The sequence below is a fragment of the Pongo pygmaeus genome, chromosome 8 (genome assembly GCF_028885625.2).
Source record: "Pongo pygmaeus isolate AG05252 chromosome 8, NHGRI_mPonPyg2-v2.0_pri, whole genome shotgun sequence".
Taxonomy (NCBI): domain Eukaryota; kingdom Metazoa; phylum Chordata; class Mammalia; order Primates; family Hominidae; genus Pongo; species Pongo pygmaeus.
This window is the reverse complement of record NC_072381.2, coordinates 105,629,090-105,650,819: the sequence shown is the minus strand read 5'-3', so window position 1 is coordinate 105,650,819 and position 21,730 is coordinate 105,629,090. Positions and strand designations below refer to the sequence as shown.

General features: G+C 45.0%; 1 long non-coding RNA gene across 1 annotated transcript; it reads right to left on the bottom strand.

Annotated features, from left to right (window-relative positions):
- Positions 1 to 4,336: 4,336 nt before the first annotated feature.
- On the bottom strand, positions 4,337 to 13,919 carry LOC129006782 (uncharacterized). The gene is made up of 2 exons (XR_010127457.1): positions 13,416 to 13,919; positions 4,337 to 6,503 (listed from the first exon to the last, which is right to left on the bottom strand). It is a non-coding gene; the product is annotated as an uncharacterized LOC129006782 (long non-coding RNA).
- Positions 13,920 to 21,730: the final 7,811 nt, after the last annotated feature.

Sequence of the window (21,730 nt, the reverse complement as noted above, 5' to 3'; positions counted from 1 at the left end):
GAAAAATATGTATTAAAGAACTAAGAATTGGGAGGACCCAGGAGATCCAATTAGGGAGTCCCAAAGGGAGTTCAGCATAATTATTTGCTTGGTTGGCGAAATTTTGGGCTCTATCCTTGAGTTTCTTTATGTTGTCATATACCAGGCCAGATTGATTTAGGTAAAAACAACATGCTTCATTTAAAAATATACAGAGTCCTCTTTTCTTAGCAGTAAATTGAGGCCTTGGTGATTTTAGAGGAAAGAGAAATGCAAAGCCAGCAACTGTTTGTTAAAGAAGGATTAGAGGGCCGGGAATAGTGGCTCACCCCTGTAATCCCAGCACTTTGGGAGGCCTAGGCGGGTGGATCACGAGGTCAGGAGATGGAGAACATCCTGGCTAACACGGTGAAACCCCATCTCTACTAAAAATACAAAAAATTAGCCGGGCATGGTGGCGGGCACCTCTAGTCCCAGCTACTTGGGAGGCTGAGGCAGGAGAATGGTGTGAACCCTGGAGGCGGAGCTTGCAGTGAGCCGAGATCACACCACTGCACTCCAGCCTGGGGGACCGAGAAAGACTCTGTCTCAAAAAAAAAAAAAAAAAAGATTATAAACGGGGCTAGGAGAGAGTGAGATTGATAGTGTGGTGGAGATAGCTGGGGAGAGGTAGAGGGTGGCATAAGAATGGGAACCAGAATAAGAGCGAGTATAAAAGTAAAGAATAGGACTTCATCAGGGTGAAAGCATTGGAGGGTACCTTGCAACTGAAGATCTATCCACTTTAAGAGAGCCTCAAGTGTGGCGATTTGAGGTAAAACCAGGAGCCACTAAATACCAAGAGCCTGAGAAACTGCTTGGGTGATTTGACTAATAAAGGCCGGTCCATTATCACACTGTATAGAGGTGAGAAGGCCAAACGGGGGAATTATGTCTGACAGAAGGGAAGAAATGACCGTGGTGGGCTTCTCAGACCCTGTGGGAAAGGCCTCTACCCATCCAGTGAAAATGTCTACTCAGACCAAGAGGTATTTTAGTTTCCTGACCTGGCGCATGTCAGTAATGTCAATTTGCCAGTCCTGGGCAGAGGCAAATTCCCCAGCTTGATGTGTAGGGAAGGGAAGGGAAGGGGCCTGAACAATCCCTCAGGGATAGTAGAATAGTAGATGGAACACTGAGAAGTGATTTTCTTGAGGACAGATTTTCACAATGGAAAGGAAATGAGCGGTTCTAAGAGATGGGCTAGAGGCTTGTAACCTACATGGAAGAGGTTATGAAATGACGACAGAATAGAATAGGCCTGTGAGGCTGGAAGGAGATATTTTCCTTGATCCAAGAACCATTTGCCTTGTGTGGGAAAAGATTGATACGTGGAAGTTTCAGTGAGGGAGTAGGTGGGAGTGACCGATGAGAAGGAGAAAAAGTGGCCCCGAGGGACAGAAGTTGGAATGCTAGCTGCTTCTTTAGCTACCTTATCAGCATAAGCGTTCCCCTGAGTGATGGGATCTGATGCCTTTTGATGGCCCTTGCAGTGAATGACTCCAGCTTCCTTTGGAAGTAAAGCAGCCTTGAGAAGAGTTTTTATTAAAGAGGCACTAATGATGAAGGACCCTTGCATAGTAAGGAAACCTCTTTCAGCCCATATAACAGCATGGTGGTGCAGGATATGGAAGGCATATTTAGAGTCAGTATAAATATTGACGTGTAGTCCCTTTGCAAGAGTGAGGGCCCGAGTTAAGGCAATGAGTTTGGCTTGCTGAGAGGTAGTGGAGCAGGGCAGAGAGGTAGCCTCAAGGATAGATGTGGAAGATACTATAGCATAGCCTGCCTTTGCTGGTGAATGGCGATTAGGTCTGGTGGAACTGCCATCAATAAACCAAGTGTGATCAGTGTGGGGAACAGGAAAGAAGGAAATATGGGGAAATGGAGTGAATGCCAGGTGGATCAGAGAGATACAGTCATTGGGGTCAGGAGTGGTATCAGGAATAATGTGGGAGGCCGGATTGAAGTCCGGACCAGGAACAATGGTAATTGTGGGAGACTCAACAAAGAGTGAGTGTAGGCTGGGCGTGGTGGCTCATGCCTGTAATCCCAGCACTTTGGGAGGCCGAGATGGGCAGATCACTTCAGGTCAGGAGTTCAAGACCAGCCTGGCCAACATGGTGAAACCCCATCTCTACTAAAAATACAAAAAATTAGCCGGGTGTGGGGCACACACCTGTAATCCCAGCTACTCCAGAGGCTGAGGCGGGAGAATCGCTGGAACCTGGGAAGCGGAGGTTTCAGTGAGCCGAGATTGTGCCACTCCATGTCGGCCTGGGAGACGGAGTGAGACTGTCTCAAAAAAGAGTTGAGTATAGCTGAAGGAGCCAGGGAGCGGAAAGTATATGCGTCAGGTATGAGAAAGAAAATAGATTTTGGAAGTTATGAGAACTGTAGAGAGTGAGTTGAGCATAATGTGATTTTGAGGGCCTCTAAAAGTATCAAAGCAGTGGCAACCACCACACACAGACATGAGGGCTAGGCTAAAACAGTAAGGTCAAGTTGTTTGGACAGAAAGGCTACAGGGCATGGTCCTGGCTCTTGTGTAACAATTCCGACCACACAGCCCTGCACTTTGGCTGTGTGTAATGAAAAAGTTGGGATGAGTTAGGGAGAGCTAGTGTGGGAGCAGCTTTTAGGGCTGTTTTTTAAGGAATGGAAAGGGGAGTTGGGAAAGGATTTAGGATTTATGGGGTCAGCTAGGTTTATCTAGAACAGAATAATGGGTTGTGGAGGGAGGTATTGAGGATAGGAGAGTATATGGGTTTGGCACTATGGGGTGGATAGGCAAGACAATTTGGTTGATAAGGCACAGATCCTGAACTAACCTGTAAGCTTTGTCTGGTTTTTGGACAGGTAAAATGGGGGAATTGTAAGGAGAGTTTATAGGCTTTAGAAGGCCGTGCTGTAGCAGGCAAGTGATAACAGGCTTTAATCCTTTTAAAGCATGCTGTGGGATGGGATATCGGCATTGATCGGGGTAAGGGTGATGAGGTTTTAATGGGATGGTAAGGGGTGCATGATCAGTTGCCAAGGAGGGAGTAGAGGTATCCCATACTTGTGGATTAAGGTAGGGAGATACAAGGGGAGGATGCAAAGGAGGCTTTGAACTGGGGAAAAGGGCAGCAGTGAGGTGTGGCTGTAGCCCAGGAATAGTCAGGGAAGCAGATAATTTGGTTAAAATGTCTTGACCTAATAAGGGAGCTGGGCAGGTGGGGATAACTAAAAAAGAGCGTATAAAAGAATGTTGTCCAAATCGGCACCAGAGTTGGGCAGTTTTAACAGGTTTAGCAGCCTGGCCGTCAATACCCACAACAGTTATGGAGGCGAGGGAAACAGGCCCTTGAAAAGAAGGTATTGTGGAGTGGGTAGCCTCCGTATTAAGAAGGGGAGACAGACTTCCCCTTCACTGTAAGAGTTACCCAAAGCATCTGTGATGGTCCAAGAGGCTTCTGAGGCGATTGGGCAACATCAGTCTCCAGCCCCTAAGCCGAGAAGATCTGGTAAGGAGTCAGTCAGAGAGTCTTCGGCCAGAGTTCCAGCAGCTCTGGGAGTGGCTGCTGGGTGAGTTGGACAGTCTGATTTCCAGTAGGGTCCGACACAGATGGGACATGGCTCAGGAGGAATCCCAGGCTGTGGGCATTCCTTGGCCCAGTGACCAGATTTCCAGCACTTGAAGAAAGATCCTGGGGGAGGCGGTCCTGGAGGAACACCTGGCCGCTGCGATTCAGGTGTTTTGAAGTTCTTGTGTGCTGGAGATGTGGCTGGGGTTTCTCTCACAGTGGAGGCAAGTAATTGCAACTCAGAAATATGTTGCCTCTACTCTATTACTGTACACCTTGAAGGCGAGGTTAATTAAGTCCTATTGTGGGGTTTGAGGGCTGGAATCTAATTTTTGGAGCTTTTTCTAATGTCGGGAGTGGGTTGAGTAATAAAATGCATATTGAGAATAAGATGGCCTTCTGGCCCCTCTGGGTCTAGGGCGGTAAAGCATCTAAGGGTTGTGGCCAAACAGGCCATGAACTGGGCTGGGTTTTTATATTTGATGAAAAACAGCCTAAATGCTAACTGATTGGGAGAGGTCAGATGAAGAAAAAGGAGCATTAACGTTGACTATGCCTTCAGCTCCAGCCACCTCTTCTTTTTTTTTTTTTTTTGCCTTGAAATGTGTTTAACAGAATTGGTCTAGCAATCGTTCAGGATTTCAGTGTCCCTGTCTGGACACTGCCAATCCACAGCTGGAGGGGCATTTAAGGCACATCATTTTGTGATTAGAATTACACAAAGTTTGATTAATATTACAACTGCAAAATTAACATACACAATTTTCACTCATAATTTAAAATATTTTGTTTTCATGAAATGCTTTGCTTTCACAATAGAAGATCAATAGTACATAGTATATTGAACTCTGTAACAAAATTCTTTTTGGAGAAAATACAGAAGTGAGAAATAGTGATTTCCTCAATTTGTTTATAGTCTTATCACAAAGTAGGCCAAAGTTCAGTATTAAATAAATAGATATCCTAATAAAAGTTTGTGCAAGTTTTCCTAAGGAAATACATTCATAAGACTGTTTACCTTCTGTTTGACAGCAGTGACAGGAACGTGGGGATTCCCACTTATGACGAGTCCCTAGCACTCGGCTCCTGGCACCCACAGCCTAGGCACGCTGCATCACCTGGTGGGGTGCAGCCTGGGCTTCTGCGAGTGAGGTTTCCTCACCTGGAACTCTGGTTCCATGTTTGTGCTTAGCCTGTGCGATTCTGGTAAACACAGAAAACCTGCCTGTCCACACCCAGTGCTGAAGACTGACTGGTCAAGGAGGTGTTAGTGAGAGTGTTGTGTTCACCATGTGGAGATCAGGCGGTGATTACCGCATCTTCTTTGCTGACTTTAGTAACTGGGTGTCCAGAGAGGAGCGACCAAGAGTGGCCGAGCAGTTGCCTGGACTCAGCTTCTGATTCTGCAGCTGGGAGTCAGATGCAGGCCCAAGGGTCAAGGGGAGTTGTTCAGCGCCTGGAATCGCCATGCACTGCGCTGTGGGCCACACGACGCTCCTGCTGTGTTCTCCCAGGCACCGACAGGCACTTGGAAGGCAACTTTGCTCCTCTGGCCACCCGGAGACCTCTTGGCAGTGCAGATGGGACAAGCTGGGGGCCTGTCAGAACACCCACTCGTGCCAGGAAGGCCAGGCACCAGCCTGCTCTGATGAAGTCAGGATAGTCAGCCATCTCTTTAAGATGAAATTGTTGGGCTGGTTGGGGAGAGCTAGTCGAGGAACAAAATTGTAAGCCAGACCAGGTGTGAGGAGGGGAGGTGATAAAAGGATTATAGGGTGGGGGAGCAGAGGCTAAGTAAGAATTGGGACCTGGCTCGGCCTGGCAAGGAGCAGCCTGGGGAGAAGGGGACAGGTCAGATGAGCCTGTAGAAAAGAAGGATTCAAAGGATTCGGAACTTGGGGTGGAGACTGAAGGAACAGACAGGAGAGAAAGAGGAAAGATTTGGGATGAGTCACATTGGGAGCAGAGACTAGGGAGGGACCGATGAGTGAAAGAATGCCTGGACGTCAGGCACCTCAGACCATTTGCCCATTTTATGACAAGAATTATCTAGATCTTATAGGATAGAGAACTCGAAAGTGCCGTTTTCTGGCTATTTGGAATCATTGTCGAGTTTGTATTGGGGCCAAGCGGTGTTGCAGAAGAAAATAAGACACTTAGGTTTTAGGTCAGGTGTGAGTTGAAGAGGTTTTAAGTTTTTGAGAACACAGGCTAAGGGAGAAGAAGGAGGAATGGAGGGTGGAAGATTGCCCATAGCGAAGGAGGTAAACCCAAGAAAAGAGAGGGTAGAGACACGGAGAAGGCGGGTGGGGCAGCAGGGGGCGTTGAGCAGCCCTGGGCTGCAATGTGGGTGAGCAGGCAAAGCAGGTATCCCCGCAATTGACTTGCCACCAAGGGAATGTGGGTGAATAACCAAGGCAGGCGTCCCCGCGGTGATCAGACACCAATGGAGTGTGGGTGAATAATCAGGCAGGCGTCCCCCCAGTGATTAAACACCAAGGGAAGACTGTCTTCCCGAGTCCGTGACTGACGCTGGAGTTTTGGGTCCACAGATAAAATGTGTCTCCTTATCTCTACTAGAGAGGAAAAAGAACGGGAATTGGAAGGACAGGGAGATTGAAGGGTAGTGAGAGAGGAAGTTGAAGGGTAGCGAGAGAGGCTGGAGAAGAATGAAAAGACCACTTACCCGATTTGAAATTGGTGAGATGTTCCTTGGGCTAGTTGGTCTGAGGACCTGAGATCATGGGTGGATCTCCTCACGGAGTGAGGGCGATAACAGGGGACTGGTCTCCCAAAGGAGTCCTCCTATCCTGGGTCTTCAGCACCAAATGTCACATGCGTCCGTGTGAAGAAACCACCAAATAGGCTTTGTGTGAGCAACAAGGCTGTATATTTCACCTGGGTGCAGGCGGGCTGAGTCTGAAAAAGGAGTCAACAAAGGGTGGTGGGATTATCATTAGTTCTTATAGGTTTGGGATAGGCGTACAAAGTACATTCTCAAGGGCAGGGAGAATATTACAAAGTACCTTCTTAAGGGCGGGGGAGAATATATTGTATCAGTTAGGGTGGGGCAGGAACAAATCACAATGGTGGAATGTCATCAGTTAAGGCTATTTTCACTTCTTTTGTGGATCTTCAGTTGCTTCAGGCCATCTGGATGTATACATGCAGGTCACAGGGGATATGATGGCTTAGTTTGGGCTCAGAGGCCTGACACGTAGTATCTTAAAGGTTAATTGCACTGGGAATTTGAAACCATATCAATGAATTTTTTGTATTCCATTACATTATAGTTCATTGGTCTAACTTGCATTTCTTTTTTTTTGTTTTGTTTTTGAAACATGGTCTTACTCCGTCACCCAGGCTGGAGGGCAGTGGCACAATCATAGCTTCCTGTAACCTCAAACTCCTAAGCTCAAGCCATCCTCTCACCTTAGCCTCCCAAGTAGCTAAGACTTCATGCGCATGCCACCATGCCTGGCTAATTTTCTTACTCTTATTATTTTTAGAGATAGGATCTTTCTATGTTGGCCAGGCTGGTCTCAAACGCCTGGCCTCAAGTGATCCTCCAGCCTCTGCCTCCCAAAATGCTGGGATTAGAGGCATGAGCCACCACACCTGGCCTCATTTGCATTTTCAATGCACCTTTTATCCATGCATGATTTTGTAACATTATGTTTTGGTCATTTGAAAAGTATTGGTTCACTGAGTTATGCAAATCTTCTAAAATGTTGACACATTTTATTCTGTAATATTTAAAAATTCACATTTGTGAACATCACCACTGATATCATCAGAAGAGTCTTTAATTATTAGGAAGCTGTCAAGTTTAGTACCACATGAAAGATTACCACAATTCTGAGTTTTGCTTGAAAGCTATTTTTTCTTTTCTTTTTCTTTTTTTTTTTTTGACAAGATCTTGCTCTGTTGCCTGGGCTGGAGTGCAGTGGCAAAATCATGGCTCACTGCAGCCTTGGCCTCCCAGGCTCAAGTGCTCCTTCCACCTCAGCTGGTACATGCCACCACGCCTGGCTAATTTTTTTTTTCTTTTTGGAGAGACTGCCCAGGCTGGTCTCAAACTCCTGAGCTCAAGTGCTCCTCCCGCCTCAGCCTCCCTAAGTGCTGGGATTATAGGCATGAGCCACTGCCAAAAGCTCAAATTTTATCATTGGAACAAATATTGCAAGTTGTTACTTTTAAGTAACAATTTTACTTTATTAATGTTCTTGAAACTGCAAAATACCAAAGTCTGAACAACCAGTTTGTCAATCATTCTTTCAAACAAAAATGATATTACATGAATAAAGGGGTTAATTCAGCTCACAACTATAATGATCACACTAATGTTTTTCCTTAAGACAACCACTGTTCTTTGACATATAGCAGAAGTACTTTATAAGTACTTCCTACTTCCCATTTCATGCCACAGAATTTTTAAAAGATGCTCTTAAGGATCAACATTTAATAAATTAATAATTTTTATTTTATCAAGAACATCTTGGCTAGGTATGGTGGCTCACACCTGTAATCCCAGCACTTTGGAAGGCCAAGGTAGGTGGATCACCTGAGGTCAGGAGTTCAAGACCAGCCTGGCCAACATGGTGAAAGTACTAAAAATACAAAAATTAGCCAGGCGTGGTGGCAGGCACCTGTAATCCTAGTTACTTGGGAAGTTGAGGCAGGAGAATCGCTTGAACCCGGGAGGCAGAGGTTGCAGTGAGCCAAGATCATTGCATTCCAGCCTGGGGGACTGAATTCCCCTCCAAGTGCAGGGCAGCGTGGAATGTAATGCCCACTGGTACAGTTTGGTGCTACTACCGTGATTCCTATCAAGGTGCAAAGAATTTCCCACCATCAGAAGAAATGTCAATGTGATGGTGAAAAAAGGCAAATAATGGCTTAATATCATCATGAACATCATTTTGACCTTACAGATACCCTGAAAATTATTTGGGGTACCCTCAGGGGTCCATGGACTACACATTGAAAACCTCTGCATAAATGCCTTTCCCCAAAGCCACACATCTATTAAGTAGTAGAACCAGTACTTGAAACTGGGTCATACTGACTCCTAGCCTAGTGGTTTCTCTACTGCACCATAGTATGCAAAATGAATGATATAGATATGAAGTGTAATAAGAACTAACATTAAGGGCCGGGCATGGTGGCTCACCCCTATAATCCCAGCACTTTGGGAGGCCAAGGTGGGCAGATCACGAGGTCAAGAGATCAAGACCATCCTGGCCAACATGGTGAAACCCTATCTCTACTAAAAATAAAAAATTAGCCAGGTGTGGTGGGCACACATGTAGTCCCAGCTACTCGGGAGGCTGAGGCAGGAGAATTGCGTGAACCCGGGAGGCGGAGGTTGCAGTGAGCCAAGATCACGCCACTGCACTCCAGCCTGGCGACAGAGCGAGACTCTGTCTCAAAAAAAACAAAACAAAACAAAACAAAAAAGCTCACATTAAAACCAAATAATTAAATTTCTACCAGAGGCCTACTTAGAAATGCAATTAGTATTTATCAGCCAGGTATGATCACTTTAAGCTCCCCTAGTCCAGGTCATAAAGTCAGCTTAAACAGATTTGATCAAAACCATGAAGAAATGAGAAATAGCCTGACAATCAAAAGAGATGAGATTGACATCCATTCCATAGACTGAAAATAACATAACTCCTATCACCTTATGTTTGGTTGAAGAGCGTTGATGTGCTTTATATCATAGTCTTAAAACTAGGTGGAACCTAAGAGGTATCTAATCCATTATCTCATCCCATTCAGGAACCTGTTTACAGAATCTTAGATGAGTTGAACAAATATGGTGAGAAGCAGCTTATTCCTCCCAAGACACTGTAGAACAGCTCAAGTTATTTGAGATGCCTTCCCATCCATAGCCATGCTTGCTCTCATTCCCACATAGTTTTATTCCTTTATTCAACCCTCTGGACAATGAGGAATACGTCTATTTCCTCATTTGTGTTATATTCTAAGTCAGCTACCAAGGCCCCTCATAAACCTTCCCCCCTTTTTTTTTTTTTGAGACAGAGTCTTGCTCTGTTACCCAGGCTGGACTACAGTGGTGTGATTGTGGCTCACCAAAGCCGCAACCTGTCAGGCTCAAGCAGTCCTCCCACCTCAGCCTTCCAAGTAGCTGGGGCCACAGACATGTACCACCACATCCCACTAATTATTTTTTATTTTTTGTAGGGACGGGGTCTCCCTATGTTGTCCAGGCTGGTCTTGAACTCCTGGGCTCAAGCAATTCTCCTATGTTGGCCTCTCAAAGTGGTGGGATTATAGGCATGAGTCACCAAGCCCAGTGCCCTTTTTCAGTCTTAAAGTTTTCAGTTTCTCAACTTTCCTTTTTGTCTGGACCCATTCTAGGGTCTTTTATTTGTTGGTGGTTTTGTTTTAGAGGCCCAGGTGTGGCCTTTACCCATACTCTGGGCCTTGCTCCCAGTCTCGCCCCCTCCATGCTGTGGTCCTGGGTCATCCTTCCCTTCTCTACTGATTGAGCCCTTCTTATATTCCAGGCAGTATGCTCTGGTCTGCCATTTAATCCCCAGGAAAACCCTGTGAAGTGGGTACCATCAACAGTCCTCCTCTTGTTAAAATTAAGGCATTCAGCTGGGCATGGTGGCTCATGCCTGTAATCCCAGCACATTCGGAGGCCGAGGCAGGCAGATCACCTGAGGTCAGGAGTTCGAGACAAGCCTGGCCAACATGGTGAAACCCCGTCTCTACTAAAAATACAAAAATTAGCTGGGCATGGTGCTGCACACCTGTAATTCCAGCTACTCCAGGGGCTGAGGCAGGAGAATCACTTGAACCTGGGAGGTGGAGGTTGCAGTGAGCCGAGATCATGCCATTGCACTCCAGCCTGGATGACAGAGTGAGACTCAGTCTCTAAAAAAAAATAAATAAATAAAATAAAAAATAAAAAATTAAGGAATTCTAGTTTGAGTGTAGCAGGACGAGCCGCAGATGAAACCCCTTAGACACTGAGTTAAAGAAGGAAGGGCTTTATTTGGCTGGGAGCATCAGCAAGACTCACGTCTCAAAAACCGAGCTCCCTGAGTGAGCAATTCCTGTCCCTCTTAAGGGCTGACAACTCTAAGGGGGTCCGCATGAAAGGGTTGTGATCGATTGAGCAAGCAAGGGGTATGTGACTGGGGGCTGCATGCACTGGTAATTAGAACGGAACAGAACAGGACAGGGATTTTCACAGTGCTTTTCCATACAATGTCTGTAATTTATTGATAACATAACCGATTAGGTCAGGGGTCGATCTTTAACTACCAGGCCCAGGGTGTGGTGCCGGGCTGTCTGCCTGTGGATTTCATTTCTGTCTTTTAGTTTTTACTTCTTCTTTCTTTGGAGGCAGAAATTGGGCATAAGATAATATGAGGGGTGATCTCCTCCCTTATGAGGAGTTTGAATAATTGTAGAGCTGTGTAAACATTACCTCAACGAACATATAGAACAGTTCCCTCATCCTAAAAGTCTCCTCGTGCCTTTTTTTTTTTTTTTTTTTTTTTTTTGAGACAGCGTCTCACTCTGTCACCCAGGCTGTAGTACAGTGGTGCAATCTCAACTCACTGCAACCTCCGCCTCCTGGGTTCAAGGGATTCTCCTGCCTCAGCCTCCTGAGTAGGTGGGACTACAGACATGCGCTACCACACCTGGCTAATTTTTGTATTTTTACAAAATACAAAAATTGTTCTATTTTGTATAACAAGTATTGGCTAGGCTGGTCTCAAACTCCTGACCTCAGGTGATCCGCCTGCCTTGACCTCCCAAAGTGCTGGGATTACAGGCATGAGCCACCCAGCCTTCTCATGCCTTTTTGCAGTCACATATGTAATTTTAAAAAATGGTACAATTATATATATATATATACTTTTTTTTTGAGATGGAGTCTCGCATTGTCACTTGGGCTGGAGTGCAGTGGCACGATCTCTGCTCACTGCAACCTCTGCCTCCCAGGTTCAAGTGATTCTCCTGCCTCAGCCTCTCAAGTAGCTGGGATTACAGGCACCTGCCTCCATGCCGGACTAATTTTGTATTTTTGGTAGAGACAGGGTTTCACTACGTTGGCCAGGGTGGTCTCAAACTCCTGACCTCGTGATCCACCTGCCTCGGCCTCCCAAAGTGCTAGGATTACAGACTTGAGCCACCGTGCCCAGCATATATACTATTTTTTAACCTGAGTGTTTCTAAGATGCATTGGGGGAAAAAAAGATGCATTGAACATCTCTTTATGGCAATTATATAGTTTTACAACATAATTTTAATGGCTGTATTCTATCAAATGAATGCTTTATAATGTATTTAACCAATGTCCTACTGTTTTGTACATATATAAACAATGTCCTGCTTCCTCTTCCTGGAATTATTTTCTTATTTCTATTACAGTATCGTAGTTTGCTTTTTAATTTTTCATATTTTTCTGATACTTGTCTGTTTTGCTAGCTCTGTGTCCTCTTTTTTTTTTTTGAGATGGAGTCTCACTCTGTTGTCCAGGCTGGAGTGCAGTGGCACAATCTCAGCTCACTGCAACCTCTGCCTCCCATGTTCAAGCCATTCTCCTACCTCAGCCTCTCGAGAAGCTGGGATTAACAGGCGCCCACCACCACGCCTGGATAATTTTTAATAGAGACAGGGTTTCACCATGTTGGCTAGGCTGGTCTTGAACTCCTGATCTCAGGTGATCCACCCACCTCAGCCTCCAAAGTGCTGGGACCACAGGCATGAGCCACCACACCTGGCCTCTGTGTCCTCTTTCTACCTTCCGAAGATTCTGTACTTGAATCATCTTTTTTTTTTTTTCTTTTGAGACAGGGTCTTGCTCTTGCTCTGTTGCCCAGGTTGGAGTGCAGTGGCACTATCTCAGCTCACTGCAGCCTAGGCCTCCCCAGGCTCAGGTGATCCCCCCACCTCAGCCTCCCAAGTAGCTGGGATTACAGGCACGTGTCACCACACCCGGCTAATTTTTGCATTTTTGTAGAGTCGGGGTCTCACCGTGTTGCCCAGGCTGGTCTCGAACTCCTGGGCTCAAGCAATCCTTCTACCTTGGTCTCCCAAAATGCTGGGATTACAGGCATGAGCCACCATGCCCTGCCCGAATCTTCTTATTCTATAATTTCTCTTTAGGTCATCAATTTCTCTCCCGCTCCACTATAAACCCTTTGGATCTCTACTTTTCTTCTCCACACCAGATCCTAATTCCCAACTGTCTACTGGGTATTATATCCACAGGGATGTACTTCTTGCAATTCAAACGCCACATGTCAAAAACTGAACTCCTATTCCCTTTGCAAAATCTCTCTGTTTCTCTTTCTCTCTCCTTTTTGCTACCTATTTCAGGTAGGGGAAGTGCTGTCCTTCCAGCCACTCAGGCTAGAAACCTCAAAGTCCTCTTCTGATTGCTGTCCTCACTTATCTCACACATCCAGTCAATAAAGTGCTATTGATTCTCCTCCCAAATGCCTCTCAGCTTGTGCCCTTCCTTTCCATTCCCACCGTGACTATCCCAGCTTTTGAGGTCCCATGACTCTTCACCAGAGTGGTAACAATAGCCTCCCAACATCTCCCAGCCCCCATCCCCCCGCTACTCTGCCCTGTTGCAATGAGAGTTAACTTTGCGAAACAGAGAGATTATTTTCCTCTCCTGCTTGAAAATATCTGATGACTGCTTATCACTTACAGAAGCAAGTCTAAACTGTCCACTGTCTCCTCCCACTCTCCCACCACACACCACCTTCCTGCGCCGGTTGCGTCAGCCTTGAACGTTCCTGAACGCTTTGCTGTTCCTGTGCTTTTACTCACGTTCTCCCCAGTGTCTGCCCGATCTTTAGTGTGTTTTGCTGACTCCTGGCGCTCTGCCTCTTCCATAAGAGGCGTTTTTGCACGATTGCAGACAGGAATAAAAATGAGCTCTGCCTACTGGGCCGTCCTGGTTAGCAAGGTCTACACCACCTCAAAGGCAGCTATGGACTAAGAGCCCACAAGGAATCTCGGGTTATGAGGGAGGGGCTGGCCGTGGAGACGGCTAAAGCGCCTCATTTGTCTTCCCAGCAGGGAAGCGACGGGACCTCCGCGGGCAGGGAACGCGATCTCCACCCGTCTGGAAAACTCTCTGAGTTCTGGAGCACTGTTCGCGGCCGGACTGAGTAGCATGTCCGCATTTTCCCCATTCCAGTGTAGGGCAGACTGAGGTAGGAGAGCAGAGCCCCGAGGCCGACTCCCCGGAAAAAAAAAAAAAAAAAAAAAAAAGGAAAAAAGGCTCCCGCCGACCTGTGATTCACAGGAGCAAGAGGCTGGAAGGACCGCGCCTCCTGATTGGAGCAGACAGAATCAGACAAGCTTGAGGGCCGCTGATTGGCTCCGGCGTGGTCAGGCGCTGGTGGGCTGTTGTAGGTGTAAATAGCTCTTGAAGGCCCGGGTCTGTGACCGGCAGTAACCCCGGCGAGAGTGGGTGGAGAGGGAGGCCCTTCCTCTCCATTCATGTCAGCTGCCAGCCAGGCCCGGGCAGGCCCGCCCTTTAGCGGAGGGGACTGGGCAGGACGAAGCGATGGGTGTCTTCGGAGATCTTAAGCTTGGGCTGAAAGTTAAACACTCACCCGCAGGGCTGAGCCAGAGCTGGCACCTTCCACACCGAGCCCCTTCCTATCTGCGCTCAGCTTTGACTGTTTAAAAGTTTAATGTGATATTCTGGGTGAGGACCGAGGCTTTGGAGGTCGCTAGGAGGGTAGTTTTATGGAGTCGCGTTAATGGCTGTAGTGGGTGTACCTTAGTGACCACAGGGAGGTGGCAGCCTGTCCTCGCCTCCTCCTGGTCACCGTATTCTATTTGCGGAAAAGGTAAGAATGGAGGCTTGGGTAGTCTTTCTACTAGAGATGCAACTTCTCCCACCCTCTACTCCAGAGGAAAGAGAAGTCTGTGGGGAACCGGCTTTCTAAAAAGTAGGGAAGAGGAAAGGGACAAATGGGTACACGTTAAGAAGAGGGTGACTCTCATACATTGCTGGAGAAAATTTAAAGTGGTGCAGCCACTGGGGAAACAGTTTGATGGTGCCACAAAAAGTTAAATATCAAATTAGCATCTGACCCAGCAACTCCACTCCTAGATATAAACCCTAATAAATTATAAACGGGTACTCATATTTGCACTCAAATGTTCATGGCAGTGCTATTCACAATAACCAAAAGGTGGAAGCAACTCCAGTGTTCATCAGTTGATAAATCAGTAATCCAACTGTGGTATATTCATACAATGGAATATGAATAGGTAATAAACAGGAATGAAGTACTGATATATGCTCCAACGGGGATGAACGTTGAAAGATTATGCCAAGAGAAGGAAGCCAGACACAGAAGGTCACATATTGTATGATTCCGTGTATATGAAATATCCTGAAGTGGTAAATCCATAGAGACAGAAAGCAGACTGATGGTCACCAGGGGCCGAGTGTGGGTGGGAAGATGGGGAATCACTGTTGAATGGGTTCAAGTTTTCTTTTGGGGTGAAAATGTTTTAGAACCAAAGGTAGTGTTTGCACAATATTGTGAATGCACTAAGTGCCACAGAACTTGTCAATTTAAAATGGTTAGTTTGGCCTGGCACAGTGGCTCATACCTGTAATCCCAGCACTTTGAGAGGCTGGGGCGGGCGGATCACCTGAGGTCAGGAGTTTGAGACTAGCCTGGCCAACATGGTGAAACCCCGTCTCTACTGAAAAAAAAAAAAAAAGAAAGAAACAAAGAAAGAAAAAAAAAGATGGGCATAGTGGCAGGTGCCTGTAATCCCAGCTACTCAGGAGGCTGAAGCAGGAGAATCGTTTGAACCCGGGAGGCGAAGGTTGCAGTGATCTGAGATCATCCCATTGCACTCCAGCCTGGGCGACAAGAGCAAAAACTCTGTTTCAAAATAAATAAATAAAATAAAATGGTTAGTTTAGCCGGGCACGGTGGCTCACGCCTGTCATCCTAGCACTTTGGGAGGCCGAGGGAGGAGGATCACTTGAGCCCGGGAGTTTGAGACCAGCCTGGGCAATATAGTGAGACCCCTATCTCAATAAATAAAGTGGTTAGTTTTATATTGTGTGAGTTGTCTCTCAATTAAAATGTATCTCTCTCTCTCTCAAACAAAGTGACAGACTAAAAGGTGAGTCCTTCCTGCTGTCCATAATTCTCTAAGAAAGAAATAAGAAACGGCAATTCTGAGTCCTCTGCTGCCTTTCACTTCCACTTTTCTCTCTGTTTTTTGAAGTCTGGCATGGTCCTGGTTACTGACTGCTCCCCATGGAAAATGGCCAGGAGGGAGAGGGCCCCTTCCGCCCCTCTGAGAAGGTCCTCGCCTGGGCCCAGAACCACTGTGAGTCAGCCCGGCATACACACACTGAGCCTTTGTGAGCGCTCTGTGGCCAGGGTGTAGCTGGCTGGGCGGTACCGGGTGGGGGAAGGGCAGGTCCGGGTCCTGAAAGTGGGAAGGCTTCTGCCTCCAGCAACCCCAGTATGGAATCTCAACTCCTTGGAGCCTGCAATTAGGGCCTGTGGCATTTGTTCCAAAGTCAGTGTACAAGAATCAGCGCTTTGCCTGCGGCATGGAAAGTTAACTACAGGTCACAAAATATGACTCTTACTCCCTGTGACATTTCACACAGTTTGTAGCAGTGACAGAATTTAGAGCAAGACATGAGCTCATTCTGTCATTTCCAGTGCTGACTGTTTAGGGGCAGGGAGACATTTCTGAAAGAGGAAGATGCTTTTGAGGAGCTCAAAACCTTATAGGAGGGTGAAGTGTGGTTTAGGAAAAGTAGACAGGAAATGTTGGTTACGTGTCTATGGTTTGAGAGGAAAGCTTAAAACCCAGGTGTGACTGAATGTTAAGATGCGTTAGGAGGTTGAGTGAGCTGGGTTCTTCCGGAACAGTGGATGCATCTGCTGTTTGTGCAAAAGTTAAGCTCCCTGCCACTGCCACCCAGGGAGGAAGGTCACGTCACCAGGCTTTGCCTCTGAGTATAACTGAATATTGCCAGGCATACAGTGGGACATATGACAGATTATGACATATCTAGTTTGTCATCTGCTCCACACCCAGTAGAACCAGTAGTTAAGACCATAGGTCTGGAACCAGATCATAGCAACATTACACATTTTCTCACAGCTTTTTCTCCAAGTGAACTCAGTTACCTCATCAGTAAAATCCAGGTAATAATAACACCTGCTTTGGATGAGGTGCGATAACACACTGCCAAGCATTCAGTACAGTGCCCAGCTCTAGTAAATATTGTTATTGTTATTGTTATTATGATTGTATCCACAAGTCTGATGGACTCAGAACTTTAATTTCCCACTCAAAAGGAAGTTAGGTCTGTGTTTATGCAGTTGCCTAAACCCCTTTAACTAAATGTAGAACATGGTATCTTGATTTTTCCAAGTAACTTGGTACAGCCAAATTGTCATATTATACTCCAGTTTATAGCAGCTTGCCTTTTCTCATGTGGCTAGTCTTTGTCCCTTTGAAGTTTGAGACTAGAGACTACATCACTGCATAATTAAGAGAACATGGACTGGGCGTGGTGTCTCATGCCTGTAATCCCAGCACTTTGGGAGGCCAAGGTGGGCAGATCACTTGAGGTCAGGAGCTCGAGACCACCCTGGCCAACATGGTGAAACCCCATCTCTACTAAAAATACAAAAATTAGCCAGGCATGGTGGCAGGTGCCTATAATCTCAGCTACTTGGGAGGCTGAGGCAGGAGACTTGCTTGAACCCGGGAGGCAGAGGTTGCAGTGAGCAGAGAATGTGCCACTGCACTCCAGCCTGGGCAACAGAGTGAGACTCTATCTCAAAAAAAAAAAAAAAAAAAAAGAGAGAGAGAGAGAGAATATGGAGCACTTCCTTTAATCAAAAAATTTATTTTCATCAGTACTTAATATATTTGGGTTTGTGTCTCAGCTACAACTAGCAGTAAAACATTAAAATAGAGGGCTTTTTAAATATAATTTTTAATCAAGATATAATTTATATACCATAAAATTACTCTTTTAGTGTATGATGCAGACATTTTTAGTATATTCACAGAGACATGCAATGCTTACCAAAATCTAACTTTAGGACATTTTCATCACTCCCCACAGAACCCATGCACATTGGCAACCCTTCCCCCAGTCTCTAGCAACCACAGATCAACTTTCTGTCTCTAGATGTCCCATTCTGGACATTTCATAATAAATGAAATCATACGATATATAGTTTTTTGTGTCTGACTTCTTTGCCTTCTTTGACTTTGAATAATCTTTTCAAGGTCCATCCCTATTGTATCATGTGTCAGTACTTCATTCTTTTTTATGGCTAAATAATACTCTATTATATGAATATCCCACATTGTGTTTATTCATCTGTTGATGGGAGTTTGTGTTGTTTCCATTTTTTGGCTATTATATAATGCAGCTATGAACATTCATGTGCATGTTTTTGTGTGGACATATGTTTTCAATTCTCTTGCCTATATACCTAGGAGTAGAATTGCTGGGTCATATGGTTACTGTGTTTTTAACTTTTGAGGAACTGCTATACTGTTTTCCAAAGCAAATGCACAATTTTAGATTCCCATCAGCAATTCATGAGGGTCCAAATTTCACCACAGCCTCACCAACACTTATTAACTTTTTAAAAATTACAGGGCTAGGGTGTGGTGGCTCACACCTGTAATCCCAGCACTTTGGGAGGCCAAGACAGGAGAGTTGCTTGAGCCAGGGAAGACCAGCCTGGGCAACATAGTGAGACCCTATCTCTTAAAAAAAAAAAGAAAAGAAAGAAAACAATTATAGGCAACCTAGTAGGTATGAAGTAGTATCTCATTGTTTTTTTAAAAAAATTTTTTTAAATGTTCAGCTCCTATCTGTACCAGATCATTGTGATCCTAAAGTAGTTTCTTGATGACTAATAATGTTGAGCATTTTTCATGTGCTTCTGGTCATTTGTGTATTTTTTTTGAAAAATGTCCATTTATATATCAATTACTTGGGAGGCTGAGGCAGGAGGATCACTTGAGCCTGGGAGATCAAGGCTGCAGTGAGCTATAATTATGCCACTGCACTCCAGCCTGGGTGAGACCCTGTCTCAAAAAAAAAAAAAAAAAAAAAGTTTTTAATTTTGATAGAGTTCAATTTATCTATTTTTTTATTTTTTTATTTTTTTAGACAGAGTTTCACTCTTGTTGCCCAGGCTGTAGTGCAATGGTGTGATCTCAGTTCACTGCAACCTCTGCCTCCCGGGTTCAAGCAGTTCTCCTGCCTCAGCCTCCCGAGCAGCTGGGATTACAGGCATGTACCACCATGCCCTGCTAATTTTGTATTTTTAGTAGAGACGGATTTCTCCATGTTGGTCAGGCTGGTCTCGAACTCCTGACCTTAGGTGATCCACCTGCCTTTGCCTCCCAAAGTGCTGGGATTACAGGTGTGAGCCACCACACCCGGCCTATTTTTAAAAGTTTTGTTGCTTGTGCCTTTGCCGTCATATCTAAGAAACTATTGTCTAATCCAAGGTGGTGAAGATTTACACCTATGTTTTCTCCTAAGAGTTTTAGAGTTTTTGTTGATCCATTTTGAGTTAATACTTGTACATGGTGTGAGGTAGTGGACCAACATTCTTTTGCATGTGGATATCCAATTGTCCCAGCAACATTTGTTGAAAAAAACTGTTCTTTCTTCATAGAATTGTCTAAGCATCTTTGTCAAAAATCAATTGGCCATAGATGTATGGGTTTATTTCTATACTTTCCATTTCATTTCATTGATCTATATGTCTATCTTTATGCCAGTACCACACTGTCTGCGTTACTGACCTTTGAAGTAATTTTGAAATCAGGAAATGTGAGTCCTTCAATTTTGTGCTTTTTTTCATCATTTGTTTTTGGCTATTCTGGGTCCCTTGAATTAGAATGAATTTTAGCATCAGCTTGTCAATTTCTCTAAAAAAAAAAGGAGCTGGAATTTGATAAGGATTGCCTTGAATCTGTAGATCAATTCGGGGAGTATGACCTCCTTAACAATATTGTCTTTTAATCCATGAACATGGGATTTCTTTTTATTTATTTAGCAGGCCTTCTTTAATTTCTTTCAACAGCATTTTGTAGTTTTCAGCGTAACAAACTTATGTACTTTTTTTGTTAAATGTATTCCTATTTGTTTTATTCTTTTTGGTGTTGTTATAAGTGGAATTCTTTAATTTCATTTTCAAATTATTGATTGCTAATTTAGAAATACACTTGATTTTTTGCATATTGATATTATTATATCCTGCAACCTTGCTGAGCTCATTTATTAGCTTTAATATGTGTATGTGTGTGTATTCTTTAGGATTTTCTGTATACAAACTCATGTCATCTGCAAATAGAGATAGTTCTTCCTTTCCAATCTAGATGCCTCTTCCTTTTCTATCCTGGCAGACATCTTTAGGAACTATCTTGGTTCTTCTAGGGAAACGTGAAAAAACTGGTGGCCATTTGGGCATTGGGAATTTCATTTCTATGCTCTTCTCCATTATTATCTTAATCTATTTTTTGTCCTTTTGCCCCATGGTTAATCTTGATTCCTAAACAGAACCTTAACTTCCTTATGCCTTCCCATATGAAACATATCAAAATCAGGGTTCATTACTTTGTCCCCCTAAGAGCTCTTACTCTACAAATCACCCTTTCAGGTAAGCTCATCACATGTTCCTTCCCTGTCTTGAATTCAGTTGACCATGTTGATCAACTCTTTTCCACCTCTCTGATGTATCTTTTTTCTTCTTCCTCTTTGGAACTTTTGCAGCTAATAATAAGAAAACAGCCCCAGGATGAAATAACAGATATGCAAAATACAGATTCCTGGAGGAAGCATGGAGGTGTGTTTAATCAGAGGGAGCTCAGCCAATTGTGAAATAAGAGGAAATAAGAAAGTAGCAAAGGCCACGTGTGGTGGTGTGCACCTGTAGTCCCAGTTACTTGGGAGGTTGAGGCAGGAGGATCGCTTGATCCCAGTAGTTTAATGCTGCAGTGAGCCATGATTGCACCACTGCACTCCAGCCTGGGTGACAGAACAGGACCCTGTCTGAAACAAAAGACAAAAACTAAACAGAAAGCAGCGAAGAGAACAGTGAGGATAAATTGTATAAATTGAGGCTGGGTGCGGTGGCTCACGCCTATAATCCCAGCAGTTTGGGAGGCCGAGGTGGGTGGATCACCTGAGGTCAGGAGTTCGAGACCAGCCTGGCCAACATGGCGAAACCCCGTCTCTACTAAAAATACAAAAATTAGCTGGGTGTGGTGGCGGGCACCTGTAATCTCAGCTACTCGGGAGGCTGAGGCACAAGACTCGCTTGAACACGGGAGGCAGAGGTTGCAGTGGGGTGAGATTGCACCACTGCACTCCAGGCTGGGTGACAGAGGGAGACTCCATCTCAAAAATTAAAATAAATAAATAAATAAATATATTGGATCCTAGTTAATGGGAAACGAAGTAGAGACTTGGAAGAAACTGCAGTTACAGAATGGCTGAAAAAATATTCTGGCTTGAATATGTTAAGAAAAATAAAGAGGGAAAGGGACTCATGGTAGAAAACCAGATATTGATGAAAATGTCACCATTAAGGTCTAGCAAGGCCTCCATGTACATAGACTTTTGAGTTTGGATACTCTGAATTACTCTGAGAGACTCGTGCTTCTTGTCCAAGGTGAGGGCAACCTTAGATTAGAAAGCAAAGTGAGCTGGAGAACTGGCTCTGGGGAGCTCTTAGAAACCCAGGTATTGCTCAAGGTGGCTCCTGATGGAATATGGAGCTTCTTCAAACTGTAAAAGAGTCTGCCCTTCTTTTTTCCATAAAAGGATTATCAGATAAAATATAGTAAAAGCTAGGCTGGGTGTGGTGGCTCACGCCTGTAATCCGAGCACTTTGGGAGGATCGCTTGAGCCCAGGAGTTTGAGACCACCCTGACCAACATAGTGAGACCCGCCTCTTCAAAAATAAAACTAAAAAAATTAGCCAGGTGTGATGATGCATGCCTGTAGTCTCAGCTACTCGGGAGGCTGAGGCAGAAGGATCACTTATGCCCAGGAGTTTGAGGCTACAGTGAGCTGCAATCACACCACTGCA